The sequence below is a fragment of the Sceloporus occidentalis genome, unplaced genomic scaffold, assembly GCF_023333645.1.
Source record: "Sceloporus occidentalis isolate IW3139 unplaced genomic scaffold, rSceOcc1.0.p SCAF_32, whole genome shotgun sequence".
Taxonomy (NCBI): Eukaryota; Metazoa; Chordata; class Lepidosauria; order Squamata; family Phrynosomatidae; genus Sceloporus; species Sceloporus occidentalis.
The window spans coordinates 8,812,593-8,834,893 of NW_028317012.1; positions in this window are offsets into that span (position 1 = coordinate 8,812,593).

Here is a 22,301-nt window from a genome sequence, read left to right on the forward strand (position 1 = left end):
GTTCACGTGACATCACATGACTCTGCTCCAGTCCCGCTTCCTCTGTGCTTTACCAGAGAACGCAGAGGGAGGCCGCGCCCTCTGTTGAAGTCTGTGAGCGGCATCGAGGAGCTGCACTGCAGGTAAGGGGTGGGGAGGGAGTTTGAATGAGAATGTGTGATTGAGGGAATGAATCTGTGAATGAATGAGTATATGAATGAATGAGTGTGTGTGTGATAGCATGGATGTGTAAGTGCTGGAACCTAGGCATGATGGGACTTTGATTGCTGTTAGCAATCAAACTCCTATCATGCCAAGTCAGCCAGTACATGCTGAAACCTAGCTAGCTGCCCCCCTTGTCTATGGATGCTGCCAGCAGTATGGGGTCTGCACATCACTTACAGCCATCCTGTACCAGCATGTACTGGCTGACTTGGCATGATAGGAGTGTGATTGTGATTTTCAACAATGCAGTGTGAAAAATCCATCCTGATGCAGACGTCTGTGACGTAGATTGTGTCCTGCTGTTTGTGTGTTTTTGGTTATCAGTGTAGCAGAGCCTGTCCTCGGGTGTGTGTGTATAGGTGTTGGTGTGGCAGAGCCTGTCCTGGTGTGTGTGTTCAGTTGTCAGTGTGGCAGAGCCTGTCCTGGTGTGTGTGGGTGTCTGTGTGGCAGAGCCTGTCCTGGTGTGTGTGTGTGTGTGTGTGTTTGGATGTGGCAAAGCCTGTCCTGATGTGTGTGGGTGTCTGTGTGGCAGAGCCTGTCCTGGTGTGTGTGTGTTTGGATGTGGGTGTGGCAGAGCCTGTCCTGATGTGTGTGTCTGAGTGTTGGTGTGACAGAGCCTGTGTTGGTGTGTGTGTTTGGTCATCTGTTTCCTGGCACTTAACTTACAGTAGGAATTATTTAATTTATATTTATCCAGAGATAAAATGCCCTCCTGAAGTTGTAGTGACTTCAGGGGACAAAACGTTCAAGGCCCTGAAATCATTTAGTGGAAAAGTTATTTATTGTGTTATAATATTTATTTTAAGGATTAGTCGCACTCAGTTGTGGCTTCAGGCTTCCCATGTTGAATGATTAAGTATTATTTTAGCCCAATAACAAAAGTATAATTCCATAGCACATTAATTTTTGAAATTATGAATGCCCCCCCCCAGTTTGACTGTGATATCTTGTGTGCCCCCCCTATATATTGTTTCTAGAGTCGCCACTGCTTGGCTGGGTTGACCCCGCATACTCTGTAACTCCAATGCGACACCAACTAGATGTGACTTTACCTTTACTGTTATCAGATCTCTCCATTCTGGACTGTCGATACATTTACTTCATGTTAAACTCAAATGTTTTACTAATGCATACGCTGTGCTTGAATAAACAGTTTTGGGAAAAAAAAAAAAAAAAAGAATTGAAGTAGCGCTGGCCGGCCGCAGCGGCCGTTTAGATTAGATTTCTATGGATCCGCAGGCCCACTGGGAAATTTCCCGGTGGGCCAGTCCGGCCCTGCTGGCAGTGGGTTATGACCTGCATGAATCACACCATATGTAAAACGCAATATGCAGATCATATGCAAATTACGCAACCAATACCAACTTCCCAAGTCATGGAGGCTTCCATGACAGTAGCTACCGAACAATAGATCTAAAGGGTGCGTGACTGGCAGCGGAAAAGGGGAATGCTGTCCAAGGAGGGAGAGGTGCAGGAGGAAGAGGAGATGATCTTGTGTAAGGCACCTACCTTAAACGAACACCGGACGTCCTCTCCTTCTTCCCGGCAGAAACGCCAGCACCGCTCGTTGCTACATGAAGCAGCCGCTCGCACGCGCGGCCACTTCATGAATATTTATGAGGCTGACCGCCGACTGGATTCCGCTGCGTCGCTATGGCGGTTGTCCCAGATGTCAGGGAACGCCCCCCCCCCAGACTATTGAAACCTCATTTTCCCTTCTACCGGTGCGCAGTTATACTGGTGCTTCCCGTATCTCGTGAGCCCCTCCGTATATCAAGTTTATTCTCTCCTGTGTATCCTGGTATCCTGACCCTGGTCTGCTTAACGGTTTTCATATATTTCTGGCATCCTGACTCTACCGGGGATACATGACAGGACACCTCTCTACCGGGGATACACGACAGGACACCTCTCTACCGGGGATACACGACAGGACACCCCTCTACCGGGGATACACGACAGGACACCCCTCTACCGGGGATACATGACAGAACAGGTCAGGACACCCCACAGGTTACATCACAGACTGACACACATAAATACCAGAACTAGCCTAGGACTGTATGATAACTATTGGAGATTCGGTCACATCTTATGGCCATAGTATGCTTAGCCCACCACTACGCCAAAGTACTCTAATGACGGTTGGTCCTAACGCTAATCCCTGCTTACAGAGGTATGAAACAAACCAAACAAGAAATCTAAACACATAGCAATGAGACATACCTTTTAGACTGCAGACTGAGACAAACATAATGGGTGGGGCACACCTATGAAGGAAACAGAGCTGAAGCAACGAGCAGAACTAGAAACAAGGAATGGAAGATCAGAACAGAGCATAAGGAAATCCAGGAATGGATTGAAGCAAAACGGAGAAACTGAAGCAAGATTGAGATATGCAGCTCTACGGCCTGGGTAGAACGTGACACTTCCAGTCTGTTCTGCTCCCCCCCCCCCCTCTTCCTGGAGTTCCTGGTATCCCATTGTTCCTGGTATATCCCACATGGCTTTTCATGTAGGCAGTCATTATCCATGGTCTTATATAAACAAGAGATGTACACATCATCATTCACTCTCTAGTGCTACCTGGTGGTAGAGGTAATGCACTTCTTAAACAATAGAAATAATTGGTAATGTGGCTGGGTCATCTGAATCCCAGTACAATAATGATAACGTAGGTATGTGACGCGACATCCTGCGTCAGTGATGGTGCATTGGGAGGAGAGGGTTAGAGCAGGCTGAGGGTGCGGCTGGAGGCCGGAGACCGGAGAGCCGGACAAATCTTGCCCCCAGCTAAAGCGGAGCAGAATGGAGTAGAGCCGAAAGTGCCGATCATACGCTCGGCTGAACAACGGCATAGCACGGTCTATTTTTTTTTTATTTTTTTTTTGCTTCTCTCTTTATAGACAATGAACAATTTAATTTAATATACCTAGAATATGCTGTTCCCAAAGAAAAGACTGATGTTTATGGAACCTATGATTTTGTTGATACATATTAATATATGAGACTGAACTGTACCTTTCCATCTAGTGAAAGCTAATTTTCTTATAAAGAGCATATAATTAAGCAACGCTTATTGCTGGAGACGTATTAATTCCTTAATCCCCCCTGCTAGCAATTAAGACTCTCTGCTCGCACATTTTTCACCACTCCGCCCAACACAAAGATCTGATACACCCTCTGCTCATATATTGAATCTCTAAAACAAGCTATGTTTGGAGACCAGTATTAGTCTTGATAACTATAAAATTCATCTGAAAGATCCACCTCTATGTTCAGTATCTATTAAATGTCTATTAAGAGGACGAAGAAATAGAAATACTAAACCGGTAGCTAAATCTTGCATAGCTTTGGGTAAATATTTAAAATAAAGATGGCTCCCAAAAAAGATAAAAATCAGATAACGGAAAATTCCTTAGAAAAATCAAAATCAATCAACTCGTTCTATGCAGCTAAATCTCCTAACACTACAAAAAAAAATTAAAATAACGATTCATTAACCATTTCAGAAGGAACTGTTATGGATGATACCTTAAGTGTCTCTTTTGCTGATACTCCCCAGACATGTGCAGTCTTAAATACCACTCAATTATATGACAAATTAAGCAAAGAAATGAGAGAGAATACCATGACTCTAAAACAAGATATAAGATGATACCTGTGCTAGGCGAAACGCGTTTGTGTATTTTATATTAACCCTTTGTTGGTTTTTATTGTTTTTTATTACCAAAAGTTTAAAATAAGTTTTTTAAAAACTTTTTTATCTTGCTCCTGGACCTTTTTTAATTTATTAGACAAAATACCTTATATCCACTATATCCTTGGTGGGGATTTTACCACCTATGCGCTGAGGAGTAAGCAATTCTATCATTGCTCACCAAAAAGGAACTGTGGACACTCCAGACTGCTTCAAAGGCTGAGGCTAAAGATATTCCAAGGCAAGGACTATACCACCTAAATGCACATCTTGAGGCTAACTGAAGAAGCCCATATTACATAGTGCTGCCAAAGAAATCTTTAAGGCGAGGATTATATCGCCCAAGCGTATACTTTGGGGCTAAGAAGCCCCCACCAAATGTGAGTAGCCCTTTGTGGCCTTCATTTCAAACAAAAATAAGCTTTGAGACATATTGCACTATTGTATTTTTCTTTCTTTTATATATTTCATATATATATCCGTGAGAGCGCAGCCACTAACCCCCTTGTGAACTACTCTACCTGTCTAAGCCAAGAAGAGGAAACCTTGGCAAGTGGTTCTGCTGCTACATCATTATCTACAATAACTTTGTTTTAAAAAGGACCTTATCCTACCCCTTTTAAGGTCTGTGGACCTCCATCACCACCTACCCCGGCGATCTGCCCCTCACACAGAAGGGCATCACCGGGGCCACCCGATCTGCCCGGTGACGTCTCGCGCAATGATTGATAACAAAAGTTAAAGAGGTATGGGGGCATGCTGCTTAGATGCCTGTATCTCAGGCATCTAAGCAGCTACATACCCCCAACATATACCATTGGAAAGGTAAAAAAAATTAAAATGTAAAAAAAATGATTTGGGGGTCTCTAAAGGCGGGATAAAAAAAGATCAAAATTGCCTAGAGACCCCCAAATTAAATTATTTAAACATAAACTACTTTAACTTTAAAAAAAAAACTTTAAGTATTCTAGCTAAATGATCACTGTGGTAGCCAATGTTACCACAGCGATCATATGGCTATAAAAAGTCACATTCCCTTTTTAAAAATGGCCAATACTAATTTTTAATCCTATGATCCCTTTGATCATGGGGTTAAATTTAGCCAACGGTAGAGGGAGGCAATTTTTGAAATCCTGATGAACTGCAAATATTATTAAAATCAGCCATTTAGCCTGTGTGGTACGTGAGTAACCATCTCATCCCTGGAGCGCCTTGCATTTTTACTGCAAAACTTATTTTTGCTGTAAAAGTGTTTTTTTTTTTTTTGTTTTGTTTTGTTTTTTTTTTTTTTTTTCTCTCCCTTTACCATCATTTCTTTGGGATTGTAAGGGAAAAGAATGGTGAGTGAATGGAGATATGAAAGGCGTGTGAATGATCAGTAATTAGGGTTGAAGCCTTGACGTGGCATTACTGCTCACGTGGGAAGTTAAATTATGGCACAAAAAGTACACATTTGCAAAAACATCCCTTGGCGCATCAAATGAGGGGCTGCATGTGTTTCTAGTACAAACCTGGAGTGCGCAAGACACAAATGAACATGTCGTTATGGTTAGAAAAAACATATTTTCAAGCCAAAGCGACATATTCCATCGTTTTGTGCACTCAACTTTTGTCCTAGAAATACATGTAGCCCCTCATTTGAAGCTCCAAGGGGTGTAGTTTCTTAAAATGGATGATTTGTCTGAATGAGGGAGAGCATGAGTTAATGTGATTGTGTGTATCATAGATGTATAATTGTGGAAGGGCACTAGCAGGATGTTTGAGCCTTGGGGAACAAGATGGCACAGGCAGGGTGTATATGGGACAAAGATGGCAAATCTTATGTGTGTTATCTGGGTGCTGGCCAGGTTCTATGTGGGCAGCGTGGTTGGGGTGTGCAACCTGTGATCTATCCCTGTAATTTAGGGGGTTTTAAATATACCTTTAATGCCGTGTTTTTATGTGAATTCCAATTGATCTGTACCTGCAAAGCTTGGTTTGTGTGTTCTTCTGTAGATCCATATCTGCTATGCTATGTTTCCATACATTATTTATGTATACCTGCAAATACAGGGTTTGTATGTCTTGTTCAGTTGATTAATACCTGCAATGCTGTTTCCATGTATTGATTTGATCTATACCTGCAATGCTACATTTCATATATTATTGTATACCTGCAAATACAGGATTTGTATGTCTGATTCTGTTTATTTGATATATACCTTCAGTGCTGAGATCACAAGTGAATTTCAATTGATCTATACATGCAAAGCTGGGTTTGTGTGTTAATGTGTTGATCTATACCTGCTATCGGCAGCAGGGTCTAATATTTATATATATATTTATATATATATATATATATATCGGCAGCAGGGACTAATATTAGGCCCTGAAATCATTTAGTGGAAAAGTTAAGGTATTGTGGTGTTTAAAGGATTTCAAGGATTAGTCGTACTAAGCTTCAGGCTTCCCATGTTGAATGATCAAGTATTGTATTGTCCAATAACAAAAGTATCATTCCATAGCACATTACTTTTGGCAATATATATATATATATATATATATATATATATATACCATTACATAAGTTATGGTGGGTAAAAGGTGATGGAAACCCTTCCACTTAAATTTAAGGGGTAAATAGAAGTATTATTGTCCATGAGTGGTGATCTGGCTATTGTACCTCTTTCTGAGTTTTGTCTAAAGGCTGTCTTGTGCAGTGGGCAATTACTTTCAAGGAATCCATGTATAAAGTGGATATAGAGGCAAAGGTGATAATTGTTAACCTTGTTTGCATGTGCCTACCCAGAATCCCTTGTGGTTGTGAAAGCACCATGAGATTTCTGAGGGAAAAGCAAGCCTTCTGGCTTGTCTGGTGTGTGTAGATGGGTGTTTAATAATACTTCTATTTACCCTATATATATATATATATATATATGTGTGTGTGTTTTTTCAGTGGTATGATTTAATGGTGGAAATTATTAATGCCCCCCCAGTTTGACTGTGGTATCTTGTGTGCCCCCCCCTATATATTGTTTCTAGAGTCGCCACTGTTTATTACCATATTAAACTATTCACACACTTACCAATATCAAACACATTACAGATATACACACCATATATATTTCACAGAATTTTTTTTTCTCTTTCTTTCTTTATCTATCTATTTATTATATTATAATTATAATTACTTTATATAATTTACAATGTTTTTTTTTTGTTTTTTTTTTCCTTTTCTCTTTTCATTTTTCCTCCCTATATGGAAGCTCATGTGGTGAATCCATGTAATTATGGCATAGATTAGATAATCTTATGTTATCGAGACTATTTAATATGTCCTCTCCCCCCAATGCCTACACACAGATGCGTCTCATAAACATAAAATGAGACACAAACCGCATAAACTTAATTTATATGCGGACAGAATAATTGATTTGAATGAATGTATAAATGTGCGATCACGAGGAAGAATTTTTACTTGGGGAGACTTTGGAGTGAGTGGAGAGAGAACAACAAACAGGAATGGCTATTAGATTAGCCTCAATAAATGCTTGTGATCTAAACTCTCCACATAAGCGGGGATTTTTATATGATCTATTATTAAAAGAAAAAATTGACATCTGCTTTATCCAAGAGACTCATTGGAATAAAGCATCAGTTAAATTTTGGAAATATAAAAAAAATGCGCATCGATTTACTTCTTTAGATACAGCAAAAAAAGAGGTGTTGCTATTTTAGTGGGAGATGGGATAAAATTTGAATATCTTCATCATGAAGAAGATTATGAAGGTAGATATCTGATCCTTATTGGAAAACTTGACGATGTAATATATACATTGGTGAATTTATATTTACCAAATACTTTGCCAGTTAAATACTTACAGAAAGTTTGGCTTAAAATACAGAGATTTAAAAGGGACATCTGATCATAGGGGGAGATATGAATTGTGTCCAAGATTATAGATTGGATAAAAGTATAAAGCCGGGAACTATAATAGATCCTAGAATAAAATCATTGTCTGTCGCTTGGAGAGTACAAAATCCAAATGAAAAAGACTATACATTCTATTCCGCAGTACATCACTCGTACTCAAGAATAGACTCATTTCTAACAGATGGCAAAACTTTAAAAATATGTAAGACTTCCCATATTGGTAATATAGTCTGGTCAGATCATGCACCAGTCTCTTTCTATCCGTAATGATCAAAATAATAAGCCTAGAACAAAATTGCGGCTGAACGAATCCTTGCTGAGTTCAAAAGAAAATAACATAGAATTAAATAAAGTTGCTAAAAATTTTTTGAGTGAAAATGATACTAAGGACGTGTCAGATGTTATATTATGGTGTGCTATGAAAGCCACTTTACGAGGTTATTTGATCAAACTAGGATCCCAGATTAAAAACAAGAGGATTAGACCTAGCAGACCTCTACATAAATTAGAAAAAACAAACCAAATAAATCCAATAACTACTATAAAAGATCAAATAAAAGAAATACAAATGTCTATTAAAGACAAATTAAGAGAAAAAAACAATAGAGCCCTAGTAATACTTAAACAAAAGTGGTATTACAGAAATAGGGTAGGAACTAACTTAACTAATAGACTAAAACAAAAAAATCTTAAAACACGAATAAATAAAATTGTAATAAACAATAAAGCTTTTTTATCACCCTATGATATTAGCGAGGCTTTCAAGAGCTATTATAGCTCACTTTATAATCTTCCAGAATCAACCAAAACTAAACCTGAAATGAGAGTTTTTAGCTAGTTTAAATCTTCCAAAAATATCTAAGGCTAAATAAACCAGTAAATTTTACGGAAATTAAAGATATTATCCGAAATTTATAAAAGCAAAGGCCCCAGGCCAGGATGGATATTCAGCCATATTTTATCAGATATTGGAGCAGACGATTTCTCCTTTACTCCTGAGAGTATTTTCGGGTATAAATCAGAAAAATAAATTTCCACTAGAGATGCTTCAAGCCACAATATCACCCATACAAAAGCCCGGGAAAGACCCTATTAGTGTGAAAAATTATAGGCCAATTTCACTGATTAATCTAGATATAAAAATCTTCTCTAAAATACTTGCTGAAAGATTAAAGAAGGAGTTACCCGATCTTATCCATCCGGACCAAGCAGGCTTTATTACAGGAAGAAACGAAGAAGACAACACCCGAAAGATTTTCAATCTTATTTATGAGGTACGTTATAGATCAACCCCAACAATATTTCTGGCCTTAGATGTAGAGAAGGCTTTCGATCGGGTTAGCTGGTCATTTCTAGAAGAATCTTTAAGAACTTTTGGCATAGTGGGTTCCTTTTTTAACAATACAATGGCTCTATATAATTCTCCCCAAGATAAAGTATCTGGAAGTGTTAATAATGAGATTGAGGGAATAAAAGTAAATTTTCAGAACTACAAAGTTACACTATACACAGATGTCCTTTTAACCCTTACATCCCCACATACTTCAATTCCTGCTCTGCTTAAAATTATTTTGGAATATGGTTCCTATTCAAATTATAAGATTAATATATCTAAAACACAAATAATAACTGTCAATCTTGAAGAGGACCAAGGTGTCTAAAAGACAATTTAGCCTTTGATTGGGGGAAAAACTATATAGATTATCTTGGCATCAAATTTATGACAGATTTTTACAGAATTATAAATGCTAGTTATGAAAATTTAGCTAATGACTTAAAAGAACAATTTACGGAGTGGGCTAAAATAGAGCTAACATGGATGGGGAGAATAAATGTCCTGAAAGCCTATGTGCTACCAAAATTAATCTACTTATTTAGAACAATCCCCTTACAGATTCAAATTTCTACTATACGTAGATTCGATAAAATATTCTCAGAATTTGTATGGTATAACAAGAAATCTAGAATTTCGTTACAGATATGGAAAAGAAAGATAACTTATGATGGAATAAATTATCCAAATCAGTTAGAAATATACGAATCGTGTATGTTTTCCCACCTTTATGCTTGGAAAACAAAAAAAGAAAAACACTTAGGTTGGTACAATTAAGTGGTCTTGCAATAATATAGAACCCCTGATGTTATACTGGGTATCTCCAGGGAAACTAAAGAACTTATATATTGCAAAACCTATTGTGATAGGGATTCTTAAAATATCTTCTAGAATTAGAAGAAAATTTATAGCAGATACTTGAATCTCTTCCTCTACTCCTTTGGAAATCCTACAGCTAGAAATCAGTGATATAAATTTTAAATCTTGGTTGGAGGTGGGAATAAAAAAGATAATAGACATTAAGGCTTCAGAACATTTAATGGGATTTGAAGATCTTCAACTAAAATATGGGTTGATGAGCAAAGAAAAGTTTACGTATTTGAGGCTAAAAAGTTATTTGAATTCCAAACAAGTTGTTCCACCCATAGTAACGGATAGATTATTAGAAGCAAACTATAAGACCAAACTTCTCTCAAAAATCATAAATATGCTAGATAAAGAAAAAACGTTGGATAAGTCTAGCACTATAGTAAAATGGGAATCTGAACTAGGAAAGATCATAGACCAACAAACTTGGTTTACTGCTTGCTTGGTCTTCCACAAGAAAAGCAATACATTGTATTAATCTCCAGGAACTACCGTATTTGCTCGATTATAAGACAAGGTTTTTTCCAGAGCAAATGCAAAAAAAATAGGTCTGATTATGAGACTAAGATCCAGATCCCCAGCAGCGATGCAGGGGACCTGGATCCTCCTGTGTTATGCCCCCCCAGCTTACCGGTGCTTCTGAGTCCCCGGTGCTTGGTCCGGGCTGCGTGTAGAGCTCTATGCGGTACAATCGCGTAGAGCTCTACACGCTTCCCAGACTAAGCACTGGGGACTCAGAAGCACCGGTAAGTTGGAGGGGGGGGGCATAACACAGGAGGATGCAGGGGACCTGGGGGCAGATGTGCATAACTGGGGGGGGCAGGTTGAAAAAAAAAAAAAAGAAATAAAAACAAAATATTTTTCTCAATCATAGCTTTTATTAACAAACAATTGTTCACATAGTTTACATGAACTAACATTTACTGGTAAAACTTTTTTCCTATAGGGTCGTCTTATATTCAGGCTTTTTCTTTTTTTCATAAGTTTCATAAGATTCTTCACCGATGGTATCTAGTGCCTTCTAAGCTTCATAAAATGTATAAAACCACATCCGACCGATGTTGGAGAATGCTATAAATCGAAAGGAACTTTGATACACATTTGGTGGGACTGTGAGAAACTTGGGACACAAACTAAAAACAGAAAACCTACTAAAAGAATTGTTTGGTCTAGAAATTGTTCTCTCTCCATTAACATTTCTTTTTCATTTAGAATTTCCCTATAAATTAAAAACCCAAAGAGATCTTAACATTTTACTGGCAGTCAAGATATGTATAGCTAGGGAGTGGAAGCAACCAAATATTTTGATTTGGAATATCATTACACAAATAAATCGGTGTAAAATGGAGAAATATTTCTTCACGATGTCAAAAAATCTGACACTGTATGATCAAATATGGGCTCCGTGGATATCTTTGCAAACAAACTAAATTAGATGTGGAGAGTGACTACAAGTCCTAGCCTATTATCCTCACACCAACGATCCCCTCGCTTTATTTAACATTTCATGTGTCGACTCCTTTTAGGTGAGACACACGATTGCAAATAATCCCTCCTACCAATGACGTGATCAAGAAATATGACGGATGAATGACGAATGAATGAAAGTAGTTCCACAATAGGAACAACAATTTAGATTTGGATTATTGTAATGTAAATCTGATGTAATCAATATATGCTAGTGATATCACTGTTGTGATCTACTACTTAATTTGCTAATAAAATATATAAAAAAAAAAGTATGCCACACTTAGGGGAGTGGCTTATCCAAAGGGAGATACAGATATTGCGTCTGTGACGTGAATCACTAATAATGGATGACGCAATCCATGTCCACTACACATGCCTTTGCGAGTTATCACTAATAAAATGTATACTATGTTTATTGTGAGGGTATTGAAAAGGTAAGTTATCCCAGGTACATTGATTACTCCTCATTCAGTCAGTCATAGAGACTACCATTTTTTTTTATTATTTTTTATTCTTGTTTCTTCATATATTATTTTTATATTTTGATACAGTGGAGAAGATTTTCAAGTCACCTTGCAACCTGAAGTGCCAACTTGCATTTACAATGGTAGGTAATGTGAAGATTACTGAAATCACCAAAAACTCCTGCATGCCAGTGTATGGAAGTTGTTTTATTATTTCTTGTGAGTAATAATTTGAATTGACTTAAGTGAATTTGCTAGTTGCAATTTTATCTATGGTTGAAGACATGCTGTCCTGTTACAAATACACTAATAAGGATAATTGCAAACAAGCATTAACTCTGAATAGTTATGTAATGCTATCAACAGAGATCATAATTTTATATATTTCACATCTGCTTTGGATCATTTCTCAAGATCAGTGTTCCTTATGTGTAATTAAATCTTGTATCAGTAAAAAGTGGACATTTGCATATACATCCCTAAACACATTTTGCAAGTAAGAAACCAAAACAGTAGAATATAAAGGATTTTGTATAATATAGTAATTCATTTAATTCAAAGTCAACCCATTTTTCAATTGACTACAATTGAATAGTGAATAGTGCCATGTATATTTTTTCTATCAGAAAAAAAACTTTGGGGTGTCTCTAAAACCATCCAAATCTACAGTATTGCACTTCTATTATTATTATTTGGGGTCAGGGATTACCGAATCGGTACCATAGTGTAAGTAGCTTACTCACCAACATCAACTACCTGGATCCTGGGACAAAGGGTACGGGGCGTAACTGGCGACCCCTTGTTACTGTCTCCTCGTACAGGTTCAAAATACTTCAGGTCAGAAGGGCCCTTCTTAAACTATTTTGAACCGGCGCAGGAGACAGGAGCATATTGGGGTCACGTGACCCTGCAGTGAAAACGAAGCTGCCCGCGCAGTGTGCAAGCAGCCGAATAGCAAGCTGCAGGAGCGGTGAGAATGTGTGTGTGAGCATGGAGGTGTAATTGTGTGTGTCAGCTGGATGTGTAATTGTGTGTGTGAGATCAGGTATGTGTGTGTAAGCATGGATGTGTAATTTTGTGTGTTAGCATGTATGTGTAGGTGTGTGAGCATGTATATGTAAGTGAGTGAAATGGAGTGTGTTAGAATAAATTATGTACGTGTGTTTTAGTGAGTATGAGTAAGTGTGTGTTTACATATGTGTGCCAAAGTGTATGGTGGAAGGGGGGTCAAGGGGCAAAGAAGGCACAGACAAGTTGCAAAGTTGGGGGGGGCAATTTTCACACCAGGGCTCTGTGGTTTCCCCTAGTTATTCCCCTGTGTGTGACCCTGCACAGTACAGATATTGGGTAGTTTGGAGTGCATTTACAAGTGTTTAGGCTGTGACAAACACAGTTAAAATGCAATGCTGCCTGTGCACAGTGTAATGACAGATCTGAATTTGATGAGACAGGACTGTCTTGGGAAATTTGGGACTGTATGAAGTAGCTGAGTAAATAGGAGTATTGTACATTATGATACCATGAAGAAAGCTCAGTGTGTGAGGGGAGTGAGGGGGCAAGCCTGTTCAGAGGACTAACCCTTACGGTGTAAAGGAAGTAGAAGGTAGTGGCAGAATGACGTAACGTCCTAGGAGGTCTGGATTAGAGGGGGTTAAATATAAGTATATACTGTATTTAGACATGCACACATTTATTATATATGATATATCGAAGAAAGGTCAATTTGTTACATTGTAGCATAAACGTAGGTGTTGGTAAACCTAGGTGTGGTTGGAGAGGTGACAAGGCTGTTTAGAGGCTAAAAATAAATAAAGCAAGAGACTACTGTAACTTGCGATAATATTTACATTTTTTTGGAGGGGGGAAAGAGGTTTCATAACCACAACATTCATAAAATTAAATGACAAGCTGTGGATTAAAACTTGAATTTAAATTGGAGTTAGTGTAAGTGAAACTAATAACAACCTATGACTTTGTGAGTGTAGTATGGAAGAACTAAATTGAACTATTCCTTAGACATATGAAATCCAGGGTAAAGGAATGGAACTAATCATCCCAGGGAATAAGGTAGGGATTTAAATCTATTGCATGGCTTGTGGGTGCTGAGGATTGGGCACAAATCCATCAGCTCCTTGAGTAAGAGGTAAGGAGGTGTGTGCTAATCCATCGGCCCCTTAAAAAAGATTTAAGGAGATATGTGCTAATACTTCAGCATCTAGTAAAAGATGTAAGGATGTATGGCAATCCTTCAGCCTCTACCGAAAAAAGATAAGTAAGTACTGGCATGGTGGAGACCTAAATAAAAGTTATCTCACCTGAACTGGAAAGATAGAGGGGGAGGATGAGGGAGCACTGTAAAAAAAAAAAATATAAAAGGAAAATGAGGGGTCTGTAAGACACTGTCAAAGTGTACTTATAACATTATCAAGATGGACACACATGCTAAGGGGGGAGGAGGGAATGAGTAATAAATAAAATTATCTAAAAACAGAAAGCAGAGTATCCAATCTTATATAGATGTAACAGACTGCTATATTTTGCTGTTTGCTTTAAGTCAGAGATTTTGAAGTTTGCCCTTTTTCCATGTCTACATGGAGGGGCTAGAGTGACAAGAAGAAGAGGGCAGGGGTGAAGCCATGCTCTTTGGCTCTGCAGAAAGAAAGTGTTCCTACGTTTTTGTTTTTTTTGATTATCCACTTCTGCTGGGACATTGAAATAAAAGCAAGGGAGGTCTAATGCACTGCAAGTACAAGAGTTTTATGTTCAGCTTCCTGCAGATTCTGGAACTTTCTGCAGTAGTGTGAATGAGTTTTCACAGCCTGTCAGCAAAAGGAAGAGAAAGGATTGCTATCCTGCTCCTGCCCTATATTTTGCTAGACTTCTGGATCTTTCTGGTAAGGTGCACTCACAGGCTTGTCAAGAAGAGGGGGAATCTGCACCTAGCCAGTTTTTCCTTGTTTGTTAGAAGTGGAGATATCTACAGTTACAGGTGTCATTCAAAGGTACCATCTTCAGAGATTGCTTCAGTCTTTTTCCTCATTGTATCTGGGTAGTGCTACCAACATCTAAGGGCCCCAACGTTGTGCACATAAATTACCTGCAGGTACCCGTGAGTTTACAACTGTTTAGACATAGTTTTTTCATGTTATTAAGGGAAGTTTATTGGCTGCATTCCTGCTGCTAAAGACTCTTGTGACTGTATTATTCCTATACCAGAGACTTTATCATCATTGCACATTAGCCAGGAACTGCATGGTTATTTCTGCTGTTATATGTGTATCTCTTTAACCACAATACAGCCTGTATTTCCATGTCTGTACTTATTTTATGTCTTTGAGGTTTTATTAAGTGGAGGGTACTCATCTACTCAGTGGGATGGGTTTCCCATAAATAGAAGTTGCACTGAGTGCAGGCACTGTTTTAGAACAAGATGTCCCTTTCTCCCAACTATGGCGGAGGCCCTGTCAGCGTCAGAAGAAGCCAGGGACTGGGCCAGTAAGAAATCAATTCCCCCTAATCAAGTTGTAGCTGTGTGTAACATGCCTCTCAATCTGGAGAGAAAATGTTTTGATGATGCCATTCGACAGATACAAGGGTTGCAGAAATTCCACCTTATACAGACACAGAAGGATGAGAAGTCGGGACTTGCTGTTGCTCTAGTAAAGGGTCATAGGCCACTAAATACAGAAGATTGTCCTAAGTATTTACAGTTGCCAAAGATGTCCTTTGATTTTTGCTTAAGATGAGTCAGAAGATGAAAGTGACCCCAACGATGAGGACAGTGATCACATATTTTGTATTCCGCCTAGGAGACTAATTATGACTGATACTGAAAGAGAAGACAGTGATGAACATGCACAACAGTGTTTGGAACTGCCCAGAAGGAGCAGGACCCATAGGAGGCTTCCTAATGTTCCCACAAGTCAGAAGACAGAGAGCCTGTCCCTAACTGAAGTCTTAACCCAGTTATCTAAAAGTGTGGTCCAAGCATCTAATGAGCTTAACTACAAAAGACTTAAAACTTTCTCTGGAATTATGCCGGTGCCAGCTGGGGAAGAAGGATTTGTCCTGTGGAAGAGTAATGTAACCCAGGCACTAAAGGAGTGGACTTGTACTGAAGAGTCCAAGCAACTGAGGTTGCTCAAAGGCCTGAGATCTTCTACATTAGAATTAATAAAGTATCGCCTACTATGCTTCCCGAATTCTCCTGCTGATGATCTTTTTAAGGTGTTAGACCAACTTATGGTGAGGAGAGTGAAGAGGAGGAGCTCCGTTTACAATATGCTGCCACAGTTCAACAGGAGAAGGAAACCCTAACTTCCTATCTCATACGATTAGAATTAATGCTAGGGAAGTTGTTTGAGAAGGCTGTTATCACATCAGATCAGTTTGATGAATACCGGAGGAGGCAAATTCTAAGAGGAACTTTACCAAATGATCCAAATGATTGTTGGATTATGCTGAAACAATGAAAGAAGCCAAAATAATACATAAACAATTTGACCACATCCTAAAACATCAGGAAGGCATAGCGAAATCATCATCACATGAAACCCAGAAAACACCTAAGACAAAATTACCAACGGGTATATTAAACAAGGAAGAAACCATAGTTCAAACCTCTAAAAAGAGTTCTCAAATTTCTCCTCAGCCAGGGAAGAAAGGAAAATTTAAATGTTTTAGCTGTGGGCAAGCGGGACATATCTCGACCAAATGTCCCTTGAAGGATTCTCTTTTTGCAGAGGGCTTAGTTGTTGACCCCGGCCCTGCATGTGGCAGACGCTTGAAGAATAGATGGTTTGGGAAAGGAAGGAAGAAGTCCTCTGGTGACCACTTAGCTGGGAATCCTAGAGTAGGGCCAAAATCCCTTGTATCTCTTATGATTGAAGGCATCCATTCTTTTGCCCTCCTCGACACTGGATCTCAAGTAACAATAGTCTTCCAGTCCTTCTATGAGGAGCATCTAAGCCATTTACCAATGTTACCAGCCAAGGATGTGAAATTGTGGGGGCTGGGTTCTCAGACTTACCCCGTCGAGGGTGTAATTAAAGTACAGATTGTGATCCCTCAATTGGACACTGGGAAAGAATGCCCTATGATAGTGGAGGCTTTGGTGTGCCCAAATCGCAATCGTCCTGGGAACCATCATATTGGCGACTAATACTCAGATGGTGAGAGATGTGTTTCAAGTTTACTTGAAGGAAATGGGAAATTCCTGCTTAAACAAATTGAATGAACTAGAACCAGCTCTGAGGCAAGAGAATCATTGACTAGCCCTTGAAGCCGGAACAGGTCAGTTCCATTATTGGGGACCAACGCCTGTTGACCTTCAACCTGGGGAAATGAAATCCATTACTGCTGTTGCAGTTTTACGGGGAGGAATGCTATCCGGGGAGTGTCAGTTTTGTCTTGAGTTTCTTCCTGAAGAGGATTCAACTAAAGGCTGGACTATCATGCCCGAGGTAAAAGACTGGAGAAGAAAAAAAATTGATGTGTTTGCAGTAACCATTCACAATCGGTCACCAACTGGTGTACGCATAGAACATTGCCAGAAGCTGGGAGTACCGTATTTGCTCGATTATAAGACGAGGTTTTTTTCAGAGCAAATGCTCTGAAAAATACCCCTCGTCTTCTAATCGGGGTCGTCTTCTAATCAGACCTCAAATAGAGGTCTGATTAGGAGACTAAGATCCAGATCCCCCGCACCGCTGCAGGGGACCTGGATCCTCCTGTCTCACCCGACTCCCCCCCCCCTCATCATACACACACTTACCGGTGCTTCCTGCTGTGTTGCCGGGGCAGCGGGTTGACGTCTAAGCGATCCGCGTAGACAACATCTGCTGCAGCCGGAAGGAGGTGTGGCTAGCAGCGGGGGTTGTCTGCGTCCGTCGCATAGACCTTCCCCGACTGTCAGAGATCAGAGTTCCCCGCACCGGTGCGGGGAACTCTGATCTCTGACAGCCGGGGAAAGTATACGCGACGGACGCATACAAACCCCCGCTGCTAGCCACACCTCCTTCTGGCTGCAGCAGAAGGCGACGTCAACCCGCTGCCCCGGCTGGAAGCACCGGTAAGAGAGGGGGGAGAGCGGGGGAAGGGGGGGGAGAGAGTGTGTGTGTGTGTGTGTGTTAGTTAGTTAGTTAAATGGGGGTATAGGGTGTGTGTGTGTGTTAAATGGGGGCATAGGGCATTTCTGGAGTGGCGTTAAGGGGGCATTTAATAGAGCACTCTGCCTCCTGAAATGCCTTATACCTCCCTATATGCCACTCTGCCCCATAATATGCCTTTTAACCCCCTAAATGGCAGAGTGGCATATAGTGGTATAAGGCATTTCTGGAGGCAGAGTGCTCTATACAATGCCTTTTAACTCCCTTAATGCCACTCTGCCTCCTGGAATGCCTTATACCTCCCTATATGCCACTCTGCCCCATAATATGCATTTTAACCCCCTAAATGCCAGAATGGGATATAGGGGTATAAGGCATTTCTGGAGGCAGAGTGGCACATAGGGGGTCAAAAGGCATACCATGGGGCACAGTGGCATATAGAGGGTTAAAAGGCATATCATGGGCCACAGTGCCATATTGGAGTGGCAAGCCTGGGGGCAGATGTGCGTAACTGGGGGACAGGTTGGAAAATACAAGAAATAAAAACAAAAAAAATCTTTTTCTCAATCATAGCTTTTATTAAAAAAAATAGTTTACATGAATTAACATTTACTGGTAAAACTTTTTTCCTTTGGGGTCGTCTTATATTCAGGCTTTTTCTTTTTTTCCTAAGTTAATATTCAGATTTTGGGGGGTCGTCTTATAATCAGGGTCGTCTTATAATCGAGCAAATACGGTAATCCATTTTTTGGAAGAAGTAAGGCCCATTTTAACTCTGACGGTTGGATTGAGCTAAGATTCTCTTCAAGATTTGATATTCGATTTAGAAGGTACCAGTCTACCTGCAGAATGGAAAGAGAGACTACAAAGGGCCCTTCAGGCTAGGGAAGAAGTTTTCTCTAAAGGGGATATGGATGTAGGATGTGCCATGAGTGCCCAGCATGCCATTCGGCTAAATGATTCTACCCCATTTAGAGAGATCTCGAAGGATAGCTCCTCGAGACATTGAGGATGTAAGAGATATCCTTCATGAGATGGAGGAAGCAGGGATCATCCAAGAAGCCCAGAAAGAAAAATGGGTCAGTACGTCTTTGTATCGATTACCGTACACTGAACAAGAGAACTATTCCTGATCAATATACCTTGCCAGGAATAGACAATCTTTTGAATGCCTTGAATGGCAGCCGGTGGTTCAGTGTCTTAGACCTACGCTCTGGATACTATCAGGTCCCTATGAAGGTGGAGAATCAAGAAAAAAAGCTTTTATTTGCCCTTTAGGATTCTTCCAATTTACTCGCATGCCTCAAGGCATTACCGGAGCTCCCGCAACTTTTCAGCGATTGATGGAGAGAACACTAGGAGAAATGAGCCCTAGGGAATGTCTAGTTTATCTGGATGATATAATTGTGTTTGGAAGAACCCCTGAAGAGCATGAGAAACAACTATTAAAAGTAGTGGATCGTCTACAAAGGGAATGCCTGAAGTTGTCTCTTGCTAAGTGTAAATTTGCCCAGACTTCTGTGACATATGTTGGGCACATTGTATCAGCAGATGGTGTTGCCACAGACCCAGCCAAAGTCAACTGGCCTAGGCCCAACAACATTGAAGAATTGCGTTTCTTCTTGGAAGCCTGAAGCCTCCATGACCTCCTGAAAGGGGACTCTAGGAAGGGAGCTCAAAGGACTGCTCACTCCAAGGAACCTATCGGAGTCAAATGGACTCCGGATTGTGAAGAGGCTTTCCAACTGCTCAAGAGAAAGATGAAGGAAGCACCTGCTTATGCTGATCCCAATATGTCATATATTCTCCATGTAGATGCAAGTTTTTAAGGACTAGGAGGGGTTCTCCATCAGGCATACCCTGAAGGCCTAAGGCCAGTAGCACATATTAGTCAGAGTCTTACTGGAAGTCAAAAGAACTACCCAGTACACAAGTTGGAGTTTCTTGCTCTGAAATGGGCTATTGTGGAAAAATTGCAGGATTATTTGTATGGTGCCCAGTAGGGCTGCAACTAACGATTATTTTAATAATTGATTAGTTGGCCGATTATTTTTTCGATTAATCGAAAAAAAGATGCAAAGTTATTTTATTTCAAATAATGTAATAAAAAACTTACAATTTACACTTTCATCTCTTTATCACAATGGCATTTCTCTATTCACCTTCTTATTTTACTGACATAATAATAAAAGCTACAAGAACCCAAACAGTGTTTCTCAAACATATTTACTAAAAACTATGAGAAAAAAGCCTTGTTTATATTTTCTTTTACTTGCCAAACTGCCCCCAGTTATGCACATCTGACCCCCAGCTTGCCACTCTGCCCCCAGATATGCCTTATACTCCTTATATGCCAGTGATATGCAACTGAGCCCCCTGATATACCTTTTATCCCCAGATATACCTTCTTATGTCCCCTGATATGCCTAATATCGATATGTCTTATACCCCCTGTATGCCACTGTGCCCCCTGATATACCTTATAACTTCCAATATGCCACTCGCCCGCATTTATGCCTTATACCTCCCTATATGCCACTGTGCACCCTGATATGCCAATCCGCTCCCATAAATGCCCTGCACCACCCTGAAATTAATCATACTCCCTGATTCACCACTCTGCCTCCCCTAGATATGCCATTCTGAAATTCATTATACCGCCCATACACCACTCTACCTCCCCCTATACACCACTTTAACTCCCCCAGATATGCCACTCTGCTACCCTGAAATTCATTATACCAGCCCATACACCACTATAACTCACCCATACACCACTCTGCCTCCTCCCCCACCCATACACCACTCTGCCTCCTCCCCCCTCCCATACACCACTCTGCCTCCTCCCCCCTCCCATACACCACTCTGCCTCCTCCCCCCTCCCATACACCACTCTGCCTCCTCCCCCTCTCCCATAACCCACTCTGCCTCTCCCTCCATACACCACTCTGCCACCTGTCAGCAAAGGAGGTTCACAAGACACCAGGGAGTCGGGTAGAGAGGCAGAGTGGTGTATGGGAGGGGAAGGAGGCAGAGTGATATATGGGAGGGTGGCTCCCATACACCCCGCTGCCTCCTCCCCCTCCCATACACGGCTCTGCCTCTCTCCCGACTCCCTGGTGTTTTGTGAACCTCCATTGCTGACAGGCACTTTCACTGCAGCTTCATAGAAGCCCCAGCGGAAGTGAAGGGGAGTAACGGAGGTTGTCTGTGCACATCGTGCAGGCCCCCACCAGCTGACAGAGAGGATGATCCTCTGCAGGAGACCTCGATTCTCTGTCAGCTAGTGGGGGTCTGCACGATGTGCACAGACAGGCTCCGTTACTCCCCTTCCCTTCCGCTGGGGCTTCTACATCATGTGATGCTGCCGCTGCATCGTAGGAGCCCCAGCGGAAGTGGAGGGGAGAGACAGAAGTTGTCTGTGCGCATCACACAGACACCCACTGGCTGACAGTGAGGGGAATCCAGGTCCCCTGCAGCGTTGCGGGGGATCTGGATTCTAGTGATATAATCCGATCTCTGTTTGAGGTCGGATTATATAAGGAGAGGAGTTTTTCAGAGCATTTGCTCTGAAAAAAACCTCTTTTTATAATCGATTAAAAATCGATTCGACGTTGTCAACGATTTTCATTATCGATTATTATCAATTTTATCGACTAGTTGTTGCAGCCCTGGTGCCCAGTTTGAAGTGAGGACAGACAATAACCCTCTCACCTACATTTTAACCACAGCTAAGTTGGATGCCACAGGACACTGGTGGCTAGCAGCCCTAACTATGATTTTTCTTTAAAATACAAGCCAGGCCCTAAAATGTGGGAGCAGATGCTCTATCTAGGAGGCCTGTATTACCTGTTACCAAAGACGATGAGGAGTGGGTTGAGATTCCAGAACCAGGAGTCAGAGCCCTATGTCAGACCTCTATTGTGGAAGATGGATGGGTCAATTTTTCTGAGTTAAGATGTATTGATTCTCTTAGTTACACACCCAAGGCAATTCCTGAAGTCATGTGCCTTCCAATTACTATCCATCAAGATGTAAGATGTTATCATCTTACATAAGAAAAAGCAAGCTCAAGCTCAAGACCCAGTAATCGGCCATCTCATAAAAGCTGTGGAGAAGCAGGATTTCAAGTATCTGAAGAAATTGCCTGTCAAACTACAAACTAGACTTGGGCACCAGGGGACTCTTCATGTTCGTCTTCGTGCTCGTCCTCGTCTTCGGGGGGGGGGGGGGAGTGTTCGTA